Below are 26287 nucleotides of genomic sequence, written 5' to 3' on the forward strand. Positions count from 1 at the left end.
ATGACCTTGTCTCCTGCACACATCCTCACTCCTTCCCTTCCGGCTGCGCTGTTCTCCTGCTATCCCTTGGACATACCAGGTACATTCCCACTTCAGGATCTTTGCAGTGTATCTTCCTTTTTTGGGGAATGCTCTTCCTACAGGTAAGTTAACTATCTTCCTGACCTCACCTCCTCCAAACCTTAGCCTGAATTTTGGCATCTTGGTTAAGGTCTATGCTGATCACCCTATTTAAAACCACGACTGTTCTGCCATACCCAGCACTCTACTTTGTCTTCTTGCATAGCACTTTTATTTCATCACCCCCATTTTTGGGGTGGGGGTGGGCACCCTGCACAGCATGTGGGATCTTAGTTTCCTAACCAGGGACTGAACCCAGGCCCTCAGCAGTGAGAGTGCAGAGTCCCAACCACAGTCCCACCAGGTTATTTCTTTTTTATATGGTCAGTTGTTAATATTCTTTTCCTCTCACTAGAATGTAAGCAGGATGAAGGACAGTAATTTGATACTAGTATAGCCCAAGAACCTAGAATATTCTATGGCACATACTAAGTACCCAATACTTATTGATTGAATGAGTAGAAATAATTATCTGTTGTCTAAGAAATATCAAAAAGATGGTTGGATAGATGAGCATAGACCTAAGGAGAGGTGAGGTCTGGAAATATTCATCATGATGAATTAGTTAAAACTATGAGAGTGGATGAAGCTACCCAAGGTAAAGGCATGACCAGGAAAGAGAGGTTCCAATATTAAGACCTGGGAAATGTCCACATTTTGACATCATGCAGAGACGGAGAAACCAATTAAAAAAAAAAAAAAAGATATTTAGAACCAGTAATGTAGGAGAAAAACTAGGAGATACTTGGGGTAGGGGTGGTATTGTGTGAAGGAGAGAGGGGTCAATAATCTCATCTCCTGCTGTGTAGTTGGGTAAGATAAGGCTAGAAAAGCCTCCATTAAATTGGCAACAATGGAGATCTTTGCCAACCTTGGTAAGAACAGTTTCTGGGAAGATTGAAGCTGAGATGGATTGCCAAAATGGCTTGAGGATACTACTTGAGGACTGTGCTTAAATATGACTTTCCAGGTAGCACTAGTGGTAAAGAACCCACCTGCCAATGCATGTATATGACGAGGGTTCTGTCCCTGGCTTGGGAAGATCCCCTGGAGGAGGGCATGGCAACTCCCTCCAGTATTCTTGCCTGGAGAATCCCATGAACAGAGGAGCCCGGCAGGCTGCAGTCCATAGGGTCGCACAGTGTCAGACATGACTAAAGCGACTTAGCATGTACTTCAATGTGTGTGTGTGTGTGTGTGTGTGTGTGTGTGCATGCACGCTTAGTCACTCAGTCGTGTCCAACTCTTTGGACTGTAGCCCACCAAGCTCCTCTAGAAGTCCATAGAATTTTCCAGGCAAGAATACTGGGGTAGATTGCCATTTTCTTCTCCAGAGAGTGGGTTGTACTTAAATATAGCTCCACCGAATAAGAGCAAAGGATAACAAGAGATAATAACTCACAGGGTCAGGACTATAGGAAAAGAGACAGCAGCAGATCAGCAATGCCAACAATTTTTGGAAGATAAGAAGCACCTGAAAAAGTAGAACTTGACTTGACTTAGTAGATGAGGTGGGTACACGCCTATGTGACTGGGCGGCAGTGGAAGAATTGGGGTGCTTTGATGATGAACAAGTCCATTTGCTATGTAGAACTCTTCAGACGTTTTGTACTTGGGTCTAGAAGGTACTACAGAAGGTAAAGTTAATCTTCCTGGATAGAAACAGGGGTAGCGGTTGAAAAATTTTATAGAATAATTGATCTAACTGATTCCTTCCCTTATATGACCTGCCCAGAGGACTACAACTCCATGCACCTCCAGCCTGCCCAAAGAGTTTTATTCTCTGGAGAAACTGGATTAAGAGAGAGAGACTAGACTTTGGGACACAGAGATAAGGATAGAACAAGACATGGAGTTATAAAGGTGGGAATTAAGTGAAAATTTTCATACTGAATTATAATTTTTAGACTCCTTTCTCGGGCTGTGCTCCTGGAATTCTGTCCACAGATTGTAAAGTATATTGGCGGACTTTCTTTGAAGAATCTAAATTACACACGAGAAAAGACTGACAGAGACTGGTATCTCCAGAATCATCCAGTAAAAAGGCACTGTCTTAGTCTGCTCAGGCTGCTATAACGAAACACCATAGACATTTCTCACAGTTCTGTAGGCTGGGAAGCCCAAGATCACTGGAAGGTACGGTGTTCGGGAGTGCCCTCTTTCTTTCTTGCAGACAGCTGTGTTCTCACATGGTGGAGACAGAGAGAATTCTCTCTTCCTCTTCTTATAAAGCCTCCAATCATCTCATTTAATCACAATTACCTCCTAAAAACCCTACGTCCAAATACAGTCATATTGGAGTTAGAGCTCCAACACATGAATTTAGTGAGAGAGGGGGTCACAGTTCAGTTCATATCCCTGAACAGGAAATAACCATTGGTAGTGTGCCTTTTTATACGTTTGGGATCTGCTTTTAATGGCAGTTATCCCACTTTGATTAATGTAAGGGATTTCAACAGAGGAGAGGAGTGAAAAGACAGCCATGCACTAGACTTTTCTAGAGGACAACCAACCTCTCCTGCCTAGAAAAGAAGAGAGAGGCTTTCAGAGGGAGGGCGCCAAATGAAAAATGAAACCGATTTGTTGGAACATCTGGGGAAAATTATTGGTAAAGATTCAGCAAGTCTATTGAAACATTCAGAGAAACAATAAATGGTAAACACATGGGAAGCTAAGCAAAGGCAATTTCAACTCCAGGAAAAACAAAATGTTGTATGAAAAGGAAATATTCATGCATCTGGGTTAAACAGAGAATCTTTACTGGACATAGCAATGTAAACAAGAGCCGATTTAGTAAAAAATTATAATAAGTTTACATGGAGGGGATGAAGCAGGAAAGGGAAGTTGTGTGTGTGTGAGAGAGAGACATGACATACTTTACCTTCTGTAACAGGAGGTGTTTAGAAAATGTTTAAAGTATATTAAGAAATAGCATTCAGTTCAGTTCAGTCGCTCAGTCGTGTCCGACTCTTTGCAACCCCATGAATCACAGCACGTCAGGCCTCCCTGTCCATCACCAACTCCCGGAGTTCACTCAGACTCACATCCATCGAGTCAGTGATGCCATCCAGCCATCTCATCCTCTGTCGTCCCCTTCTCCTCCTGCCCCCAGTCCCTTCCAGCATCAGAGTCTTTTCCAATGAGTCAACTCTTCGCATGAGGTGGCCAAAGTACTGGAGTTCCAGCTTTAGCATCATTCCTTCCAAAGAAATCCCAGGGCTGATCTCCTTCAGAACGGACTGGTTGGATCTCCTTGCAGTCCAAGGGACTCTCAAGAGTCTTCTCCAACACCACAGTTCAAAAGCATCAATTCTTTGGTGCTCAGCTTTCTTCATAGTCCAACTCTCGCATCCATACATGACCACTGGAAAAACCATAGCCTTGACTAGATGGACCTTTGTTGGCAAAGTAATGTCTTTGCTTTTGAATATGCTATCTAGGTTGGTCATAACTTTCCTTCCAAGGAGTAAGCGTCTTTTAATTTCATGGCTGCAGTCACCATCTGCAGTGATTTTGGAGCCCCCCAAAATAAAGCCTGACACTGTTTCCACTGTTTCCCCATCTATTTCCCATGAAGTGATGGGAACGGATGCCATGATCTTTGTTTTCTGAATGTTGAGCTTTAAGCCAACTTTTTCACTCTCCTCTTTCACCTTCATCAAGAGGCTTTTTAGTTCCTCTTCACTTTCTGCCATAAGGGTGGTGTCATCTGCATATCTGAGGTTATTGATATTTCTCTCAGCAATCTTGATTTCAGCTTGTGTTTCTTCCAGTCCAGCGTTTCTCATGATGTACTCTGCATATAAGTTAAATAAGCAGGGTGATAATATGCAGCCTTGACGTACTCCTTTTCCTATTTGGAACCAGTCTGTTGTTCCATGTCCAGTTCTAACTGTTGCTTCCTGACCTGCACATGGGTTTCTCAAGAGGCAGGTCAGGTGGTCTGGTATTCCCATCTCTTTCAGAATTTTCCATAGTTTATTGTGATCCACACAGTCAAAGGCTTTGGCATAGTCAATAAAGCAGAAATAGATGTTTTTCTGGAACTCTCTTGCTTTTTCCATGATTCAGCAGATGTTGGCAATTTGATCTCTGGTTCCTCTGCCTTTTCTAAAACCAGCTTGAACATCTGGAAGTTCACGGTTCATGTATTGCTGAAGCCTGGCTTGGAGAATTTTGAGCATTACTTTACTAGCATGTGAGATGAGTGCAATTGTGCAGTAGTTTGAGCATTCTTTGGCATTGCCTTTCTTTGGGATTGGAATGAAAACTGACCTTTTCCAGTCCTGTGGCCACTGCTGAGTTTTCCAAATTTGCTGGCATATGGAGTGCAGCATTTTCACAGCATCATCTTTCAGGATTTGAAATAGCTCAACTGGAATTCCATCACCTCCACTAGCTTTGTTCATAGAGATGCTTTCTAAGGCCCACTTGACTTCACATTCCAGGATGTCTGGCTCTAGATGAGTGATCACACCATCGTGATTATCTAGGTCGTGAAGATCTTTTTTGTACAGTTCTTCTGTGTATTCTTGCCATCTCTTCTTAATATCTTCTGCTTCTGTTAGGTCCATACCATTTCTGTCCTTTATCGAGCCCATCTTTGCATGAAATGTTCCCTTGGTATCTCTAATTTTCTTGAAGAGATCTCTAGTCTTTCCCATTCTGTTGTTTTCCTCTATTTCTTTGCATTGATCGCTGAGGAAGGCTTTCTTATCTCTTCTTGCTATTTTTTGGAACTCTGCATTCAGATGCTTATATCTTTCCTTTTCCCCTTTGCTTTTTACGTCTCTTCTTTTCACAGCTATTTGTAAGGCCTCCCCAGACAGCCATTTTGCTTTTTTGCATTTCTTTTCCATGGGGATGGTCTTGATACCTGTCTCCTGTACAATGTCACGAACCTCATTCCATAGAAACAGCATTACTATCCTATAAAAATATGTCAATAATTACTAGTAAAAATAGCAAAGAAGTTGAAAGTGGGTTCCACTGGGAGTGGGGTGGGAGTGCCAGTTGAATATTTAAGACTTGTTTGCAGATACTGGATAAAACTGACACAAGTAACTTTTCAAAATACATGGTATATATACTTCAATTAAAAAAAATATATATATATATAGTCTTCCCCAGTGGGTCAGAAGGTAAAGAGTCTGCATGCAATATGGGGGACCTGGGTTCGATCCTTGGGTCAGGAAGATCCCCTGGAGAAGGGACTGTCAACCCACTCCAGTATTCTTGCCTGGAAAATCCCATGGACGGAGGAGCCTGGTGGGCCCCAATCCACAGGGTCACAAAAAGTTGGACACAACTGAGTGACTAATACACACACGTGTTTGTGTGTGTGTGTGTGTGTGTATATATATATATATGTATATATACACATATGACAAGTGCTGTCAGTCTGTTCAGTCGTGTCCGACTCTTTGCGACCCCATGGACTGCAGCACACCAGGCTTCCCTGGCCATCACCAACTCCCAGAGCTTGCTCAAACTAATGTCCATCAAGTCGGTGATGCCATCCGACCATCTCATCCTCTGTTTTCCCCTTTTCCTCCCGTCTTCAATCTTTCCCAGCATCAGGGTCTTTTCAAGGGAGTCAGTTCTTCGCATCAGTTGGCCAAAGTATTGAAGCTTCATCTTCAGCATCAGTCCTTCCAATGAATATTCAGGATTGATTTCCTTTAGGATGGACTGATTGGATCTCCTTGCAGTCCAAGAGACTCTCAAGAGTCTTCTCCAACACCACAGTTCAAAAGCATCAATTCTTTGGCACTCAGACATCACTTGTATATGTGGAATCTAAAAGAATAAAACAAACTAGTTAGTATAACAAAAAAAGATTCACAGATGTGTAGAATAAACTGGTAGTTATCAGTGGACAGAGGAGAGGGGGGAGTGGGAAAAGATAGGGTAGGGGTTACAAGATATAAACTACTGTGTATAAAATAAACAAATCACAAGGTTGTGTTATACAGCAGAACATAGCCAATATTTTGTAGTAACTATAAATTCAATATAACCTTTAAAAATCGTGAATTTCTATGTCATACGTCTGAAACATATAATATCATGAATCAACTATACCTCAATTTAAAAATACATAAAATGCATTGTACAGGAGGTTTAAAAGAAGAGATAGGAAATACGGACAGCTCTTTCAGGAAGCTTTGCTGGCAGAAGGGAGCAACGCAATGGGGTAGCAACTCATTCAAGGGTGAATCAAAAAAAATTTTTTTTTTCCTGCACCACATAAGATCTTAGTTCCCCAGCCAGGGATCAAACCAGTACCCCCTGCAGTGGAAGCATGGAGTCCTAACCATTGGACCACCAGGAAAGTCCCTGAATCTAAATATGTTTCGAGTGAGAATATTTAGTTACCAAATCAAACAGTGCAGGCTTTATAAAGAAAAGTGGAGTCTCTTGCCCCCCAACCCCTTTCCAACACATTGCTTTCCATTCACCTATAAACATTTAAACCATGGTTTCTCTCAACCCAGGAGCTTGAACAAAGTTTCCTGCCCTGGGAGGGGAGGGCATAGACAGGATTTTTGCCAATGGAGAGCAGTGTCTCACCAGCCCGTGTGCAAAGCTGAATGGCACATGCTCTGCTGGCATCTTATCACCACCCAGCCTGTAGGCAGACAGGAAAGCCCAGAAGAGAAGCAGGGAAGCATGCTGTTAGGGCATTGTTGCAGCGCTGCTTTGCAGAATTCTGTGATGTCTCAGACTAAGGAGGAAGAAAACACCCAGTTCTGTTTGCAGCATATCTTAGAGCCTTGGGGTCTGAATTTGATTTGGGGAGATCAAGAGAATGATTTCCTACTTCTGCCCCCCTTGAGAAGAGAAGGTGAAACGCTTTCTGTTGGTATCTTTACCCAGACCCTGTACAAAAGTGAAAGCGTTAGCTACTTAGTCGTGTCCGACTCTCAGTGACCCCAGTGACCTAGCCCGCCAGGCTCCTCTGTCCATGGAATTCTCCAGGCAAGAATACTGGAGTGGGTTGCCATTTCCTACTCCAGGGAGACCCTGTATACCATAATTACAAAGAGGCACAGGCTAGTTCTCATGGTCACACCTCTACTAAGGGGGCTGTAAGTAGGGATACATTTTATTGCACTCAAGTGGCTAGAACCATAATATAATGCAAACATACAGCGTTTACTTTCTGAACATTAATGAAACAACCACCCGAGTACAGAAGAACAACCAGAGCTATGAGGGATTTTTAAAACAAACATAAAAAGGCCCTCAGGAAAATGGCCTGTAGATCACCATCTAAAGATTTTTAAAGATTATATTTTAAATTATTTGGTATCCTATGTTTCTTCTTTTGCAGCATATTTAAGAGGATGACAGATTTGCCAGGTTTAATGTAATATTTAAGATAATCCATTATAAAAGTTACTGAACTCAAATATTAGAGGCAGGGCTAGTATAGAGACGTATGCCACTGCCTTGGAGTGGGAATCCGTTTTGGAGGGAGGTTGCCGTAACTAACTTGGGAAGCATCAGACGACCATTTCCAAACTGGTATTTCAGGTTTCCCCATCAGGGACCTAACTCCCTGATGTTTTCCATGACACTGTCTATTGAAATGTCGACAGACGAGAAAAGGCGCCATACCTTTCAGGTGTGTCATGGCTACGTCAGCCTAGAGGAGACTCAGATGTCTTCAGGGACCAGACCGGTGAGTAAAACGCGTGTGAAAGTGAGGCCCAAGAGAACATGGGTTAAATTAAAACCCACACTACACGTACACGGGCTTCCCAGGTGGCACTAGTGATAAAGAACCCCCCTGCTAATGCCGGAGACAGACATGGGTTCGATCCCTGGGTCGGGAAGATCCCCTGGAGGAGGGCACAGCAGCCTACGCCTATGCCTGGAGAATCTCATGGACAGAAGAGCCTGGTAGGCTACAGTCCACAGGGTCACAAAGAGTTGGATACGACTGAAGTGACTGAGCACACACACACATAGACATACACACACACACACATATATACACCGACCAGCCATACTGTGCTGGCCAAACAGGCATCTGCTGCTCACATCTTTCCTGCTGCTGCTGCTGCTGCGTCGCCTCAGTCGTGTCTGACTCTGTGCGACCCCATAGATGGCAGCCCACCAGGCTCTGCCATCCCTGGGATTCTCCAGGCAAGAACACTGGAGTGGGTTGCCATTGCCTTCTCCAATGCATAAAAGTGAAAAGTGAAAGGGAAGTCGCTCAGTTGTGTCTGACTCTAGTGACCCCATGGACTGCAGCCCACCAGGCTCCTCCGCCCATGGGATTTTCCAGTCAAGAGTACTGGAGTGGGGTGCCATCGCCTTATCCGCACATCTTTCCTAGGGGCTACCAATCTGTGATCTCTGCTTAGCTGTGGGAATAATGCCCCTGACAAACTGAGACCAGAATGCCCTCTAGAGCCACAGGGGTTTCTAACACCCTCCTGGAGCAGAATCAAAGCAGTTAGGCCTAAAGGAGTTAATCCAGAATGACTGCCTGAGGTCCCTCCTCGCCTTCAAGCCTCCGTGAAATCACCCCCTTTCTCCCTCTGAGACGGAGCCTTGCCTTCTGCCAGCTCTGCTTTGTAGCTCTGTTACAGCAGAGTGTTGGGTGTTGCAATGGCCTGGGTCTGTGTCAGCTTCGGCTCCCAGAACTCATGGCCCAGCCTTACTATGTAAACCTCTCTCTCTCTCTCTGTAAAATTTAAAGGAAAGAATTTATGAGTATTTGAATTGCATGTAGAAATTATTTTAAAATCCTAGAGCTGTATCCAAACAAAAGAGTACCTCCCACCTTACATATTCTCTCAGTGTTTCCCAAACTGGTGATCCTCAGAGCATTCGTCCCAGGAGATGTTCCCTGAAAAGTGCTCTGTGGTCAAACACTACTCTGTATCCTGATCGAGTCACATGGCACAGTGGTATTGTAAAGGCTCTGAGAAGATCAGGAAAATTTAAAGAAAAGTTTACTTTTGTTCACGGAGGGTTCTCCTCACGTATTTAGCCGTGGGATTCTTTTCATGGGACCATTTAAGGACTTGCTCCTTGCAACGTAACCTTTGCAGAGGCAGCCGGGACAGACTCTGGCCCCAAGCTGCCTACAAGCAACCCTTAGCATTCACTGTCCTTGGGTAAGTTACTTGACCTGAACAGGTTACTCGACTTGAGCTGTCTCATTTGTAAATTGGGCATAATAGCAGGACATCTTCTCTTATAGGGCTATTGTGAAAGTTAAATGAGTTAATGTACATATAAACTATGTGTGTGTGCGTACTAAATTGCTTCAATCGTGTCTGACTCTGTGATTCCATGGACTGCAGCCTGCCAGGCTCCTCCGTCCCTGGGATTCTCTAGGCAAAAATACTGGAGTGGGTGCCATGCCCTCCTCCAGGGAATCTTCCAGACCCAGGGATCAAACCCCCATCTCTTATATCTCCTGTATTGGCAGACTGGTTCTTTACCACTAGTGGCACCTGTATCTCAGCCTAAATTTGGAGTTTTGGTCAGAAAATCAGACTGTTCTCCCTGCTTCAAATTCAGAAAAAAAATTAGCAAGGAGAGGACATTAAAATGTTGGCTTTGCCACCAACAACAGCTGTTTAGAGGAAGCTCGTTATTAGGTCTATTAGTATGTTTCACCACCTCCCTGCCTCACCTGCTTCACTCCCATTTGATTCCAGCTTCTCCATCGCAGGTGGAGATGGATGCAGGCTGTTTTTCGTAGGATTAGGTCATATACGGAGAAGGCAATGGCACCCCACTCCAGTACTCTTGCCTGGAAAATCCCATGGACGGAGAAGCCTGGTAAGCTGCAGTCCATGGGGTCGCTAAGAGTCGGGCACGACTGAGCGACTTCACTTTCACTTTTCACTTTCATGCATTGGAGAAGGAAATGGCAGCCCACTCCAGTATTCTTGCCTGGAGAATCCCAGGGATGGGGGAGCCTGGTGGGCTGCCATCTATGGGGTCGCACAGAGTTGGACACGACTGAGGTGACTTAGCAGCAGCAGCAGCAGCAGCAGCAGCAGCAGCAGCAGCAGGTCATATACAGCAGAGTGGACAAAGTAAATGTTTGTCTTGTGCATCAGTTTGTTAGGGCTGCTATAACAAAGTGCCACAAACTAGGTGGCTCAGAATGACAGCAATTTACTGTCCAACAGTTCTGGAGGCCAGAAGTCTGAAATCAAGGTATCAAGGACCATGTTCCCTCTGAGACAGGTAGGGAAAGGCTCTTGCCTTGCGTGTTCCTGTTTCTCTAGCCCCGAGTGTTCCTAGGCTTGTGGAAGCATACCCCCACCTCTGCCTTCCTCATCGTACAGTATTCTCCCCGTCTATTCACACGGCCTTCCCTCTGTGTGTGTCCCTGTCTATGTCTACATTTTCCCTTTTTATAAAGACTTCAGTCATGTTGGACTAGGGACCACACTCATGACCTCATTTTATCTTGATTAACTGTGTAAAAACCCTGTTTCCAAATAAGGTCCCATTCTGGGGTACTGGGGGGTCAGGACTTCAACACAACTTTTTTCAGAGGACAGAGTGCCACCTGTAACATCCTGAGACCAGAGCCTCTAAAATAGAGGAAAAGGGACGGAAGATAAATTCTGATACTTCTTCCCTATGTTGCAAATCAGAGACATCGTTCCTCCTTGCTTGGGGAAGAGCGAGGTGGGGATCAAGGAAGTCCAGCGTGCTCCTACATCTGGAACTGAGAAATCTCCCTCCTTCTCTATGGAAAACGAAGAAGGAAGAAAACCTTTCCATTTCCACTCGCATCTCCAAACTGTAGTCCAAAGAGGACTTTGGGAGTAAATAGGTCTTTGGAATTGCTTGGGATCCTGCCCTAAAATTTGTCAGTTGGAGTCCCTCCATCTCTCCTGGGGCTCAAAGGGCATACCTGTATGTACTGAGAACACTGGTTGCCTAGGTGCCGGGGGACTTAAGGACTCCCTGGTGTTGCATCTGGGGCCAGTTTCAGTTGGCTATGCCCTCGGGAACAAAGTTCTTTCAAGCCTAATCTTTTTGGGAGGTTGAGGAGAAAATATTCTCAGTAGTCTTAGAAACAGCTATTAGCAGTTAGTACACAATATATATTTAGATTTTTGATAAAGATTTGAAGAAAGGGAATGAATATTCAATAATGAGGGGAGAAGTGGAGATATGCATGAGGCAGAGATATACATGAGGCAAAGATAACATTTCAAACAGCAATGGGTCGTGTGGGAGGGAGGCTCAAGAGAGAGGGGGTATATGTCCACGTATGGCTGATCCATGTTGTTATACGGGAGAAACCAACACAACACTGTAAAGCAATTATCCTCCAAATAAAATTTTTTTAATTAATTTCAAAATTAGCAATGGGTAGAACAAGCTGTGTGCGCGCTAGGTCGTTTCAGTCATGTTCGACTCTTTGCCAAACTATGGACTGTAGCCCGCCAGGCTCCTCTGTCCATGGAATTCTCCAGGCAAGAATACTGGAGTGGGTTGCCATTTCCTCCTCCAGGGGATCATGTTGGATTAGGGACCACACTCATGATCTCATTTTAACTTGATTACCTGTGTCTCCACCCAGGGATGGAACCTGTGTCTCATGTCTCATGTATGGGCAGGTGGGTTCTTTACCACTAGCGCCACCTGGAAAGCCCACAGAATGAGCTGGGCATCTTCGTTTGGGGAGAGGATCTACAGCTGTTACGTGTTTCCCATTTGCCTGACCTGCACTGTCTTGCTTAATCCTCATACCCTCTGAGTCTCGCTGGTGAGCTGTGGGGCAGGGCAGTCTGTCGCCAGGGCTTGTCCTCTGAAGTGCTGAGCTACACAGCCTCCTTTGTCTGAAACTCAGGAGGCTGCTCTTCCTCTGCGTCCTGAGAATGGTTTGTGTCATTTCTTCCACAGCACTGAATCCATATGGAGTTGTTCCCTTTCTTGATTGTGAGCCCCTCCAGAAGGAGCTGGTCCACACTTGTCTTCATTGTCTAATCTGCTGTCTGTCACCTTGTGGGTAAGTTTTTAGTGAAATCAATGAATAATTTTTTGTTAGAGAACCCTTGGAGATTTTTCTGATCTACACAGTTGTTATAATATTCGTGAACTGTGATTGCTTCACACACAGAAACAAAAACACTTAGGCTAATGATCTGCATTAGAGCAGTGACGATATGCTAACCAGTCTCTTTCGTTATTTAGAACTTTCCCCACAGTTTAAATTGAGAAAGCCCTATTTCTTCCTAGGTCTTTTCGTGGAAGTATCCAGGGTGTGGTGCTCAATGCATAGAGCCTTGGTGTCTTCAGGGAACCTGCTGAGTGGTCACTGACTCAGGCTCTTCCTAGACTAGGTAGGACAAGGGGGACTCTGGGCCACTGACACTAGAGAAGTACTGACAAATCCATTGCCCCATTCAAACCCGGCGTTCATTTAAATAGTGCATTTCGGAACACAAGAAATTAGCTGGCCTTTATGTTACATTCTGCTTCCCATGAGATGCCTAATTTTTGGAACCCATGGAGCACAGGCTTGGTCTAATAAATGCACAGAGGGACATGCACATATTAGAAGAATCTCAAATCAAAATCTAACAGCAACTGACCATGTAACCTGCTTTGGGATATGGAAAGGGAGACAGCCCCAGCTGTTACCTGCTTATTAAATTAAGCATCCTGGACCTTGCGCTACTCTAGGTGATTTTCTTATATAGAACAAATGGAAGAGCAAGGGGAAATACTACGTTCATGAGAAAATGGCAGGTACCGGAAGCTGCTGCTGCTGCTGCTGCTGCTGCTGCTAAGTCGCCTCAGTCGTGTCCGACTCTGTGCGACCCCATAGAGGGCAGCCCACCAGGCTCCGCCGTCCCTGGGATTCTCCAGGCAAGAATACTGGAGTGGGTTGCCATTTCTTCTCCAATGCATGAAAGTGAAAATTGAAAGTGAAGTCGCTCAGTCGTGCCCGACTCTTAGCGACCCCATGGACTGGAGCCCACCAGGCTCCTCCGCCCATGGGGTTTTCCAGGCAAGAGTACTTGGAAGCCAAATGGGAGGAATGGTGGCAAAGACTATATCTCATCTGTTTTCTAAACCCAAAGAGAGAGAAAAGTGAATATTACTTCTTGGTTTGGTGGTCTCTGGGCAGCTTGGCTCTTTAAATATTTGTTCAGTAGTTTCTATTTCTTCATTCATTCATCTATGCATTTATTAATTTGTTCAGGAAGCATTTGTTGTATACTACTTCGTGCTAGGCTCTAGACAGGACACTGAGGATGTAGGGACGAGTGAGCCTATTGCCTATCCTCCAGAGTTTAGGAGGAGTTTAAACACGGACATGGAGTAGACTGAAGACACTTTGAAGGCAGAGATGGAGACGTATTCATCATGGTAGCACCAATCTGTGGTATGGTGACTGCCATATAGGAGGCATTTAATAAACGTTTGTCGAATGACTCAATGAAGGTATTGGTCATACATTAATAAAGCAATTTTCACATTGTAGTGTTAAACTACTAAATATAGTTGAAGACTTCAAAAAATACTGGAAAGCTTCTTGCATGACAGTAACTTAAATGAAATTTTCTACTTGGAAAAATATCCAATATAATTATAATATATTGTAAGTATCAATATAATTTATACAATATAAATCTGTATACTGAAACCTCCATGGTGCTCTAGTGCTGCTGAGTGCTACCTATGTTTTAAATGATTCATCCTGAGTTAGAAGTCCCAGGGTAGACTGTTCTTCCTTAATACTAGTTAATATTTTTTTTTCAGTTGTGGCTCAACCTGAGTGAAACAACTGACATTAAAAAGGCATCAATTGTTCTAGTCACTTTGGTGAAAAGACCATGGCATGGGTTGACAGTCACTGTGAGGACATTTGAAACAGCTCATGTGTTTGTATTCTTATTGATTTCTGATAGCACTTTAAAAATAGAAGCCATAAATTATGTATAGCCAAGAACTATTAAGAACTTCAAGGGAACTACACTTAAAATAAATGGCCCTAGAACTGTAAAGTCAGCTGGCTTAGAGTAAGAATTTCTAACAATAATTCATTTCTAGCTGTTACTAGTCATGCTTATGGTCTTGGAGGATGCTAAGAGGGATCTCTGGTGTGGCTACAGCCATGGGTCAGATGCCAGCTGTGGATGGGACACATATAACCTAAACCCTGCCTAGGGCTAGGGTTTGTTTTTGCAAGTGGCTCCAGGGCCACGCTAATGTCCACAGATGACTGCCCACAGAAGGCCACCGAGTTCCTCTCATGAGACTATCCTTGATAGCTGAGCAGTGGTCTCATGTCGTGTGCAGAAATTTCAGAAAAGCATGAGATAGGACTGTGTTGGTCAATATCAGGGCCAGTGGCACTGCTCGTTTGGGCATGCTGCAGCCGTAGCTTGTCCCTTAGCTGCGTAAAGAGGACTCGAGTCAACAGCTACCCTGCAACAAAGTAGTTAGCATGCACATTAAGTTCTCCTAGTTAGAGAAGTCTGTAGACAAAGGATTGGAATAGGCATGTACATGATGTGGTCCCCTTACAGTTCAGGCTTAACAATGTGTGACGATTTGATTTGAGGCATTTTGAAAGATAACATTCCTTAACACCACCTAACGACAGTGGAGTTATCGTAACACATAGAAACAGGTACAGGAGTTCTTTAATGCCTTCTCACTGCGCAAGCAGAGGAAGATGTCCAGAAGAAGGTGGAGCAAGTTGTACAATCTGTATGGAGAACAGAGGGAAGCATACAGATAGCTTCTGCCTATCACGCACAGGGAGTTTGTGGTCACCTGTACTTAGCCTTCTTTTGCTAGAACCAGGCAGAGAACAAGCTAGTTGTTTTTCTGAAGAATGGCTGAGTGACCAGGGCTGGATAACAATCTCTGGGCATGACCTGGCTCAGTGACAATTAGAAGGGACATTCTGGCCCTTTTAAAAAACTCATCAAAGGTCAGGGACGGAGAATCTGGAAAATGGTTGGCCAAATGTTCTGAGACCTTTCCTCTGGGCATGTAATGTAGAAGTATAGTTCATTTTTTCAACTAATATTTGAACTAGCATGTAGTCTTTGCTACATGCTAGTTACCAGAACTACACTGGTAAATGAGAGATCCATCCTACCTTGATGGAACCTACTATTATCCAGCAAGGGGGCAATTTTCAAACCAAGCCACCAGATTAAATATACATTTTCAAACAGTGATATGTCTAACAAAAGAAGTATAGGATACTTTGTGAGGCCTTGTTATAGGAGAACCTAGTTTAGATTTGGGGCTAAGGAAGGCCCTACTTTGAGTAAATGACATTCAGCTGATAGCTGAAGGCTGGACTTGGAGTTGGCAGAGTCTGTGCGTGTGTACATGTGCCTGTGTGTGTGAAGAGTGTGAGTGCTGGGGACATTGGGAAATGTCGTGGGCTGAAGGAGCAGCAAAGGTCTCATGGGGGAAGCTTGACTCTTTGCGGAACTGAAAGCAAGCCGGGGTGGTTGTCATGGGATGTGTGAGTCAGAGATGGGTATGAGTTGAAGTGGGAGATAGGCAGGATCCACAGCATTCAGGACTTTTGTGGAACATCCTAAGGATGGAGTGTGTTTGTTGGTGACCTGCAGTAAGAAGATATGATGGGATGTACCCCAGCTGTTAACCTGAAGAATGATGCTTCTCAGCAGTGGTTCTTGAAAGTGAACCAGGATGGAAGTGTGACCTTGGGTGAAATGTCAGTGAGACAGGGTCGCATTTCATAACACATTTTATAGATTATCAGTGACTGTGATAGAGCTTTATCGAGGTTGTGGAAAAGGAATGCAATCACGCAGGAAAATACTTCATGTTGACTTGACGTCCCCCAAACCTCAAATACCATGAGCACACGTGCAGACATCCAGGAAGGCAGAAGCCGTGAACACCAGGGTCCCTTCCGAATCTGAGTCTGCAAGCAGTTGTTCACTCCACATCCTGCCCTGCTAGAACCTCTCCTCGTAAGCGCTCTCTCCTGCCCCTCAGTTTAGGAGATAGGAGGGGAGTTTAAATAACTCACTCTCAGGACTCTTCTCTTAAGCTTGAAAAAAAATTTTTTTCTTGTATGTTTCTTTGGAAAGGGAAATAGAAAATACCAAGCTGCAAAATCTCTGACAGTGAGAAGAAATGCCTCTGGTGCTGCCCACATTTGCAAAGCTTGGGCTGGGATTTTTTTTTTTTTAATCAATATTTTTCTTATTGAAGTGTAATTGATTTACAATGTCATGCTCATTTCTGCTGTACAGCAAAGTGATTCAGTAATACATTATATCTGCATTCTTTTTTATGTTCTTTTCCACTACGGTTTATCATAGGATATTGAATAAAATTCTCTGTGCTCTAAAGTAGGACCTTGTTACTTATCCATTGGGATTTTGCTTTTGATTAAGATTTTAACAAGGAGCGTGTATCTTATGAGATGTTTATTTTAAGTCCCTAATTTAGCATGTTTTGCATTTCACTTGGGGAAGTGACTTTTCTCTTAAAACTGGTGAATGGGAAGCATATGCAGTTATGTGTTGAAACCTACAACCCCAATGAACCAGATAAAACATTATGGATTAGTAGAGGAAAGCGTTATCATTTCAAGTTATGTTTCTATGAGTTCAACCAGCAAATATTAATAAAAGTTGTCACTTAAAAGCATTATTCATAGGCTACCAGATGGATTATATATAATCTATTGTCTACAGATATATCAGGTTAGAAGAGTAATGAATTTTTGGCTTTAAGTAAATACAGATCTCAACCATGATTGTTTTGAAATGAATCTGAATGAGTTGGAGAGGCAATGGACAACTGTTTCAAAAGACAGAATGAAAACAAAAATATGATAGGAATTCACAGTATATATGAATTCTGCCCAATAGATGGCCAAGTCTCCATTCCTAAACCAGTAAATCTGAATTAATACTTATCCCATTATATGCCTTAATTCATGAAAAATAGCTTTCCTTTCCTCTGTTTCACTTGCTTAATCTTAAGACAAATAGAAGATAATAATAATCTTGACTGCTAGAAGTATGACCATGAAAAAAAAATGATTCTAAAACCATTGGCAGATCCAATGGATCAACAACATTGAATAGTATGAGGTTTGAACAAATATTTCTCAAGTCCTATTTGCAATAGAACTATGAAGCTGGCCTTCTAGAGAGCACAGCCTGGTCATTTTTATCCCCTAGCTAGTCTGTCTTGAACAGTGAGACTGGATATAGCCAGCTGAACTAGACTGTCTGACCATAAAATGCGATAGAAACGAGATGAAAATAGACTCAGTGTTCCATAAAAACTTCATCATTACTAATGCTGGTTCTCTATTGCCCATTGATTCCCATTTCAAAAATCCAGAGGATTCCATCCTAGAGCACAAGGGAAACGAGCACTACTCAGCTGTGAAAATGGCATGGAGGTGAGAGGGTAAAAGTTTGATTGCCATTCAGAGCACAAATGATTTCAAATGCTTTACTGTGTTTTGGGCTTCCCTGCTGGGTCAGTAGGTCAAGAATTCACCTGCAATGCAGGAGACCTAGGTTCAATAATTGTTTCAAAACAACTTTTCTTTACAGTTACTTAGTTGTCAAGAAACTTAAGGACCCATTTAGGTAGCATGCTAATATTTAAGGAATGATCCCTAAAAAGCGTTGTTCTAAAGATTTATTAAATAATATTTGAGAAGTGCTAATAAAGAAGGAAATGATTTGACCATGCTAATCACTGTTTTATTTAGAATTGTATGAAGTGAAGTTGCTCAGTCGTGTCTGACTCTTTGCAACCCCGTGGACTGTAGCCTACCAGGCTTCTCCGTCCATGGGATTCTCCAGGCAACAATACTGGAGTGGGTTACCATTTCCTTTTCCAGGGGATCTTCCCAACCCAGGGATCGAACCTGGGTCTCCTGCATTAGAGGCAGACACTTTAACCTCTGAGCCACCAGGGAAGAATTGTATAGAGAGTTCTAATTTTACAATATGTGTTAGTGCTTTTTCTGGTGTTACACACTAAGTCACTTCAGGCGTGTATGACTCTGTGTGACCCTGTGCACTGTAGCCTGCAAGGCTCCTCTGTCTATGGGATCCTCCAGGCAAGGATACTGGAGTGGGTTGCCATGCCCTACTCCAGGGTATCTTCCCGACCCAAGGATCGAACCCACATCTCTTATGTCTCCTTCGTTGGCAGGCGAGTTCTTTCCCACTAGCACCACCTGGGAAGTCCAAAGTACACCAGAGCATTATTAAAATAGAAAATGTTGGGAATTCCCTGGCAGTCCAAAGGTTAGGACTCAGCACTTTCACTGCAGGGGCCCAGGCTCAATCCTTGGTCAAGGAACTAAGATTCTGTAAGCCAGGCATGGTATGGCCAAAAAAGAAAGAAAGAAAGAAAATGTTATGCAATTTCTGTATTTTAATATCTCACACTTTATAACCTCCCAACAACAAGTTGTGATGTTCCTAAAAATAAAAACAAATAAATGCTAGGAACACAAGCTACATACCTTCTTCAATAAACTGGGTGTTCCTGATATAGCTATAATCAAGAAAAGAACTGTCCTGTTTGCAGATGACATGATACTATACACAGAAAATCCCAAAGATGCTCCAGAAAGCTACTAGAGCTCATCAGTGAATTCAGTGAAGTCGCAGGATACAAAATTAATATACAGAAATCAGTTGCATTTCTATATACTAATAACGAACTATCAGAAAGAGAATTCAAGGAAACAATTCCACTTACCATTGCATCGAAAAGAATAGAATACCTAGAAATAAACCTATGTAAAGAGGCAGAAGACTTTTATTCCAAAACTGTAGGATGCTTATGAAAGAAACTGAAGAACAAATAAACAGATGGACAGATATACTGTGTTTCTGAATTGGAGAAATCAATGTTGTCAAAATGACCATACCACCCAAGGCAATCTATAGATTCAGTGCAATTACTTTCAAAAATACCAAAGGTATTTTTCACAGAACTAGAAAAATAATTTTAAAATCTATATGGAAACACAAAAGACCCTGAATAGCCCAAACAATCTTGAGAAACAGGAAGAGAGCTAAAAGAATCAGGCACCCTGGATATTCAGACTATACTACAAAATGACAGTAATCAAAACAATATGGTACTGGCACAAAAATAAACACCTAAATCAATGGAACAGACTAGAGAGCCCAGAAATAAACCCATGTGCTTGTGGCTAGTTAATCTACAACAAAGGAGGTGAGAGATATACAATGGAAAACAGACAGTCTCTTCAATAAGCAGAGCTGAGAAAACTGACAGCTACATGTAAAAGAATGAAATTAGAATATTCTATAACACCATGTAAAAAATAAACTCAAAATGGATTAAATACTAAATGCAAGACCGGAAACCATAAAACTCCTAGAAGAAAACATGGGCAGAACACTGACATAAATTGTTTGGCATAATCTATCTCCTCAAATGAAATAGAAGCAAAAATAAACAACTGAGACCTAATTAAACTTAAAAACTTTTGTACAGCAAAGGAAATCATCAACAAAATGAAAAGACAGACTACTGAATAGGAGATAGTATTTGCAAGTGATATGACCAATAAGGGGTTAATATACAAAATATGTAAACAACTCACATAACTTAATGCCAAAAAAAGAAACAATTTGATTAAAAAGTGGGCAGGAGACCTGAATGGATATTTTTCCAAGGAAGATATACAATGGCTAATTATATTGCTAATCACTAGGGAGATGTAAATGAAAACCACAATGAGATGTTGCCTCATAACTGCTGGAATTACTATCATCATAAAGGCTACAACTAACAAATGTTGGTTAGGGTGTAGAGAAAAGGGAACCCTGGTACACTGTTGGTGGGAATGTGAATTGGTGCAGCCACTGTGGAAAACAGTATAGAGGTTCCTCAAAAAACTAAAGATAAGGAGTTGCCTGGGGACCTAGTGTTTAGGATTCTGGCTTTCACTGCTGTGGCCCAGGTTCCACCGCGGTCAGGGAACTGAGATCCTTCAAGCCATGTGGCATGACCAAAAAAAAAAAAACACAACAAACTAAAAAATAGAACTACCGTATGACCCAGGCTTCCCATCAGGAGACACAGGAGATGTGGGTGCGATCCCTGGGTCAGGAAGATCCCCTGGAGAAGAAAATGACAACCCACTCCAGGATTCTTGCCTGAAAAATCCCACGGACTGAGGATTCTGGCGTGCTAAAGACCAATGAGTCTCAAAGAGTTGGACACAACTGAATGACTAAGCATAGCACCGTATGACCCACAATTCCACTCCTGGGTATACGGCCAAGGAAAAATTACCCTCAGAAACACTAATTCAAAAAGATACATGCATCCCAAGTTTCATGGCAGCATTATTTACAAATAGACAAGATATGGAAGCAACCTATGTTGTCATCAATGGATGAAATAGATAAAGAAGATGTGGTCTATATATATATGCTGCTGCTGCTGCTGCTAAGTCACTTCAGTCGTGTCTGACTCTGTGTGACCCATAGATGGCAGCCCACCAGGCTCCTCTGTCTCTGGGATTCTCCAGTCGAGAATACTGGAGTGGGGTGCCATTTCCTTCTCCAATGCATGAAAGTGAAAACTGAAAGTGAAGTTGCTCAGTCGTGTCCGACTCTTAGCGACCCCATGGACTGCAGCCTACCAGGCTCCTCCATCCATGGGATTTTCCAAGCAAGAGTACTGGAGTGGGGTGCCACTGCCTTCTCCACTATATATATATATACACCATATATTAATACATACACACGTAAAATGGAATACTAGTCAGCCATTTAAAAAACGACATTTTCCCATTGTAGCAACATGGATAAACTTAGAGGGTATTATGCTAAGTGTAATGAGTCAGACAGAGAAAGACAAAAACTTATATCACTAATATGTGATATGCAAAAAATATAATAAACTAGTGAATAGAGCAAAACAGAAGCAGATTCGTAGGAATAGAGACAAACTAGTGGTTGCCAGTGGGGAGAGGGAAAAGGGGGCAAAATAGGAGTAGGAGAGTAACAGGTTAAAAACTAAGCTAAGCTAAGCTAAGCTAAGTCACTTTAGTCGTGTCCGACTCTGTGTGACCCCATAGACGGCAGCCCACCAGGCTTCCGAATCCCTGGGATTCTCCAGGCAAGAACACTGGAGTGGGTTGCCATTTCCTTCTCCAATGCGTGAAAGTGAAGTTGCTCAGTCGTGCCCGACTCTTAGCGACCCCATGGACTGCAGCCTAACAGGCTCCTCCGTCCATGGGATTTTCCAGGCAAGAGTACTGGAGTGGGGTGCCATTGCCTTCTCTGGTTAAAACTATTAGGTACAAAATAAGCTACAGGGTGGTGGGGGTTGCAAAATGATATAATCTCTTTGAAAAACCATTTGTTAGTTTCAACTAGGGTTATGTTTCATGATACAGCAATTCTACCTTTTATCCTCCAAAGAAATGAATGTATATACTCTCTTATTTGTAAATTATATTCATGGAAGCTTTATTCATAATATCCCAAAGATAAAAGAATGCAAGTGCTTATCACACAAACAGATAAATAAATTGTGATAATTTATGTAATGGAATACTACCCATCAATTAAAACCAAAATAGTTCTAACACAAGGAGAAATCTCACAGACACTCTATTGTGTGAAAGAAGCCGGATACAGAAGAGGTCTAGTATGTGATTGTATTTATATACAGTTTAAGAACAAGCAAAACTAAGAGATGTTTTTAGAAGTCAGAATAGTGATCAACCCATCAGGGAAAAGAGAAAAAAGTGCACGAGACTTTTATAGGAAATATTCTATTGTTTTATGTCAGTGGTGGTTATTAAGATATATACATATGTAAAAATTCAAACTATAATGCTTACAATTAGTACATTTTATGCACTTTACTATATGTATTTTATTACTGAGTAAAATAAAGTTGATCAAGTCTGCAATCAATCAGTCAATAAGCTGTTAGGGCATATTGTACAATACAGGGAATGTAGCTGATATTTTATAATAGCTATAAATGGAGTATAGCCATTAAAATTGTGAATCACTATTATTGTATACCGATAGCATATAATACTGTACTTTAATAAAAGAAAGTAAAAACAAGTAAATGCTGAGTGTACAAGGTACATAACTTCTTCAGTAAACTGAGAGTTTCTAATACAGCTATTAACAAAAAAAGAAACTTCAGATGAACCTATTTGCAGGGAAGGAATGGAGACACAGATGTAGAGAAAAGACTCGTGGTCCCGGTCGGGGAAGGAGACTGTGGGATGATTGACGTATATACACTATTATGTGTAAAATAGATGGCTGGTGGGAAGTTGCTGTATAAGATAGGGAGTCCAGCCTGGCACTCTGTGCTCACCTAGAGGGGTGGGGTGGGGGACGAGAGGGAGGCTCAACAGAGAGGGGCTATGCATATAATTATGGCCGATTCACATTGTTGTATGGCAGAAACCAACACGACATTGTAAAGCAATCTTCCTTCAATTATAAAAAATAAAATAAAAAAATAAAAAAATGAAAAGAGAGAGAAAAAAATAAATAAATGTAAAAAATTTTTAATAAAAAAAAAGAAAAGAGGCTTCTGAAATTGTAACTAAAATTAACTTTGCATATCCTATATATTTCACTTATGTTAATAAACAAGTCAGATGAAGTCTAAAATTCTGTTATTTATTTTAAATTTTACTTTATTTTTTGGCAGCACTGCACAGTATGCAGTACCTTCCCTGACCAGGGATCAAACCTGTGCCCTCTACAGTGGATGCATGAAGTCTTAGCCGTTGGCCCACCAGAGAAGTTCTGTTAAATTATTTTAAAAGGAGCAAACATCTAGATCCTGAGCTATTTGGGAGTTACAGCAATTTACACGTACAGTTGAGAGGCCCCATCCTCCTGCCTTGCTCCTACCAGCTGCCTTTATCTGAATACTTTTCATGTGACAGTGTGAAAAATGGAGGAAAAGGTGGTCATTTGAAATAGTTTCTTTGGATTCCTTGGCAGAGGAACAAACTCACTGCCAAAAATATCACAAATTCTTGCCATGAAGCAATAATAAAACTTTTTTAACTCAACTGTGGTTATTTTCATGAAAACAGTGACAGGCTATTTTCCTGGACTCCAAAATCACTGCAGACTATGACCACAGCCATGAAATTAAAAGATGCTTGCTCCTTGGAAGAAAAGCTATGACAAACCTAGATAATGTATCAAAAAGCAGAGACATCACTTTGCTGACAAAGGTACATATATTCAAAGCGATGGTTTTTCCAGTGGTCATGTATGGATGTGAGTTCAGTTCAGTTCAGTTCACTCAGTCGTGTCCAACTCTTTGCGACCCCATGAACTGCAGCACACCGGGCCTCCCTGAGTTCACCCAAACCCATGTTCATTGAGTCGGTGATGCCATCCAACCATCTCATCCTCTCACATATATAGTCCAACTCTCACATCCATACATGACCACTGGAAAAACTGTAGCCTTGACTACACAGACCTTTGTTGGCAAAGTAATGTCTCTGCTTTTTAATATGGTGTCTAGGTTGGTCATAACTTTCCTTCCAAAGAGAAAGCGTCTTTTAATTTCATGGCTGCAATCACCATCTGCAGTGATTTTGGAGCCCAGAAGAATAAAGAAAAATAAAAATATGAATGTGAGAGTTGGACCATAAAGAAGGATGAGCACTGAAGAATTGATGCTTTTGAACTGTGGTGTTCCAGAAGACTCTTGAGAGTCCCTTGAATTGAAAGGAGATCAAACAAGTCAATCCTAAAGGAAATCAACCCTGCATGTTTATTGAAAGGACTGTTGCTGAAGCTGAAGCTCTAATATTTTGGCCACCTGATGTGAAGAGCCGATTTGAAAAGACCCTGATGCTGGGAAAGACTGAAGGCAGGAGGAGAAGGGGATGACAGAGGATGAGATGGTTGGATGGCATCATCAACTCAACGGACATAAGTTTTGAACAAATTCCAGGAGATAGTGAAGGACAGGGAAACCTGACGTGCTGCAGCTCATGGGGTTGCAAAGAGCTGGACAGGACTGAGTGACTGAACAACAAAATGTTTATTTTAAGGTACTTGATACATTTTATTTGCTGAAAGAAAGGCCTTATTAACAAATGCTTTTTGATACTATGTTGATATACTGATGCATAAGAATATAAGCTCTATCTAACTGTGGGAGTTAACTTCAATTACCTTGAAAGATTTGAAAGGGTTTATTGTGCCTTCCCTGGTGGCTCAGACAGTAAAACGTCTGTCTGCAATGCTGGAGACCCAGGTTCGATCCCTGGGTCGGGAAGATCCCCTGGAGAAGGAAACGGCAACCCACTCCAGTACTCTTGTCTGGAAAATCCCATGGACAGAGGAGCCTGGTAGGTTACAGTCCATGGGATTGCAAAGAACTGGACACGACTGAGCTACTTTGCTTATTGCATTTTTAAACATTTTAGATAAAGCACAAAAATGTTATTTTTACCCTACTGATTAATTCTAACACCTAAGGTTATGTTTCCCACAAGACCTATGGTTGGACTTTGGATCGTAGAATTTCTACATCCTGTGCTTCTACATCGTCCAGTTCTCTGTGGTTCATGCCATAGATTGCTAGAGTCTCTTAGAAGAAGGAAAATTAGTCAATTGTTTTTTTAATTTCAGTAGTTCTAGTAACTGAGGTGATAGCAATAGAAGTAATAAGCTTCTTTCCTTGTGTTTTCACCCACACTTCTTTTTGCCCTCAGTTCTCAATATTATTTTTGCACAACTTCTATAAGTTGTACTAAGCAATAAAATAATAAAAGTCTCGAGATATGGTCCATATGTCCTAGGCAGTTTATATCTAAAGAATTAGTAAGACTCTCTGAGACTTGGCAGAGCCTTTCAAGTGGGATTTGCCTCAGTTCTGCTTTAAAGAACAAAGCTGTGATCAATGGCATATAAAGTACTCTCATATTTTCACACCATTGAACAGTTTGGTCTACCTTCAGTCTGTAATTTACTTCTGGAACTCTGAAGTATTTTGAGTGTGTTGTCATTCTGGATAAAATGAGCTGTGTAAATAACAGGTAAGGTGGAGACTGCCAACTGTCTACTAGATCCTGTTCCACATTTTAAACTATAGACTTCCAGGTAAGGCCATGGCTAACAGGCTAGGAATGCCATTTCCAAACTTCCTGATGGCTAGTTACGGCCATGAATTTCAGGTCTGCCTAACAGAATGTAACCGGAAGTGATGTGTGCCGTTTCCTGGTTCAGACTGTGCAACACGACGTGTGAATTCCTCTATGCTCTTTCCCATCTCCAGGAGTCAAACATGGACCATGCTTGGACCAGGTCTCAACCATGTAGGTAAGCAAAACACCTAAACTATGGAGAAGAAACAAGAGTCGTTCATTCTTGCAACTAATGTTTACTGAAAGGTAGGCTTTAAATGCAGGCTGCGTTCTAAATTCTGGCCATACATCAGTGAACCAGAGACCAAAGTCTTCGCTCCCCTTGAGCACAAATGGGCAATAAAGAATAAGGAAATATAATACATAGTTTGTTAGAAATAAATGTTAAGGAGAAAAAAATAAAATATAAAGCAAGGAAGGGAGACTTGAAATCCTGACTGGCTATTTAGGTGATCATAGGCAACTAAAGGGAGAAGGCAATGGCACCCCACTCCAGTACTGTTGCCCGGAAAATCCCATGGATGGAGGAGCCTGGTGGGCTGCAGTCCATGGGGTCGATAAGAGTCAGATACAACTGAGTGACTTCACTTTCACTTTCCACTTTCATGCATTGGAGAAGGAAATGGCAACCCACTCCAGTGTTCTTGCCTGGAGAATCCCATGAACAGAGAAGCCTGGTAGGCTGCAGTCCATGGAGTCGCACAGAGTCGGACATGACTGAAGCGGCTTGGCAGCAGCAGGCAACTAAATGAGACAAAATAGTGGTATAGACAAGGCAATGGGAGAAGAAGCTGCTGCATTCTGAATGTTTTGAAGGCAGATCCAAGGAGGTTTGCCAGGGAACTGGAAACGAGGTGTGGGAGAGATCAAAAAAAAGGAGTCGAGGTTAACATAAAGGTTTTTTTCCCTTGAGGAGTTTGGCAAAATAGTGTTGTTGTTGATTAAGACTGGGACGACAGTAGGAGGGTTTGGAGGGAAATA

The 26287-nt window shown here is 42.2% G+C and overlaps 1 long non-coding RNA gene across 2 annotated transcripts; it reads left to right on the plus strand.

Annotated features, from left to right (window-relative positions):
• LOC112447148 (uncharacterized) lies at positions 1-24940 on the plus strand. Of its 2 annotated transcripts, XR_003035257.2 has the most exons (4): positions 1-143; positions 12019-12124; positions 12355-12458; positions 22837-24940. It is a non-coding gene; the product is annotated as an uncharacterized lncRNA (long non-coding RNA). The 2 variants fall into 2 exon arrangements; XR_003035258.2 differs by lacking the exon at positions 12355-12458.
• Positions 24941-26287: the final 1347 nt, after the last annotated feature.

This window comes from Bos taurus, chromosome 6 (genome assembly GCF_002263795.3).
Source record: "Bos taurus isolate L1 Dominette 01449 registration number 42190680 breed Hereford chromosome 6, ARS-UCD2.0, whole genome shotgun sequence".
Classification (NCBI taxonomy): domain Eukaryota; kingdom Metazoa; phylum Chordata; class Mammalia; order Artiodactyla; family Bovidae; genus Bos; species Bos taurus.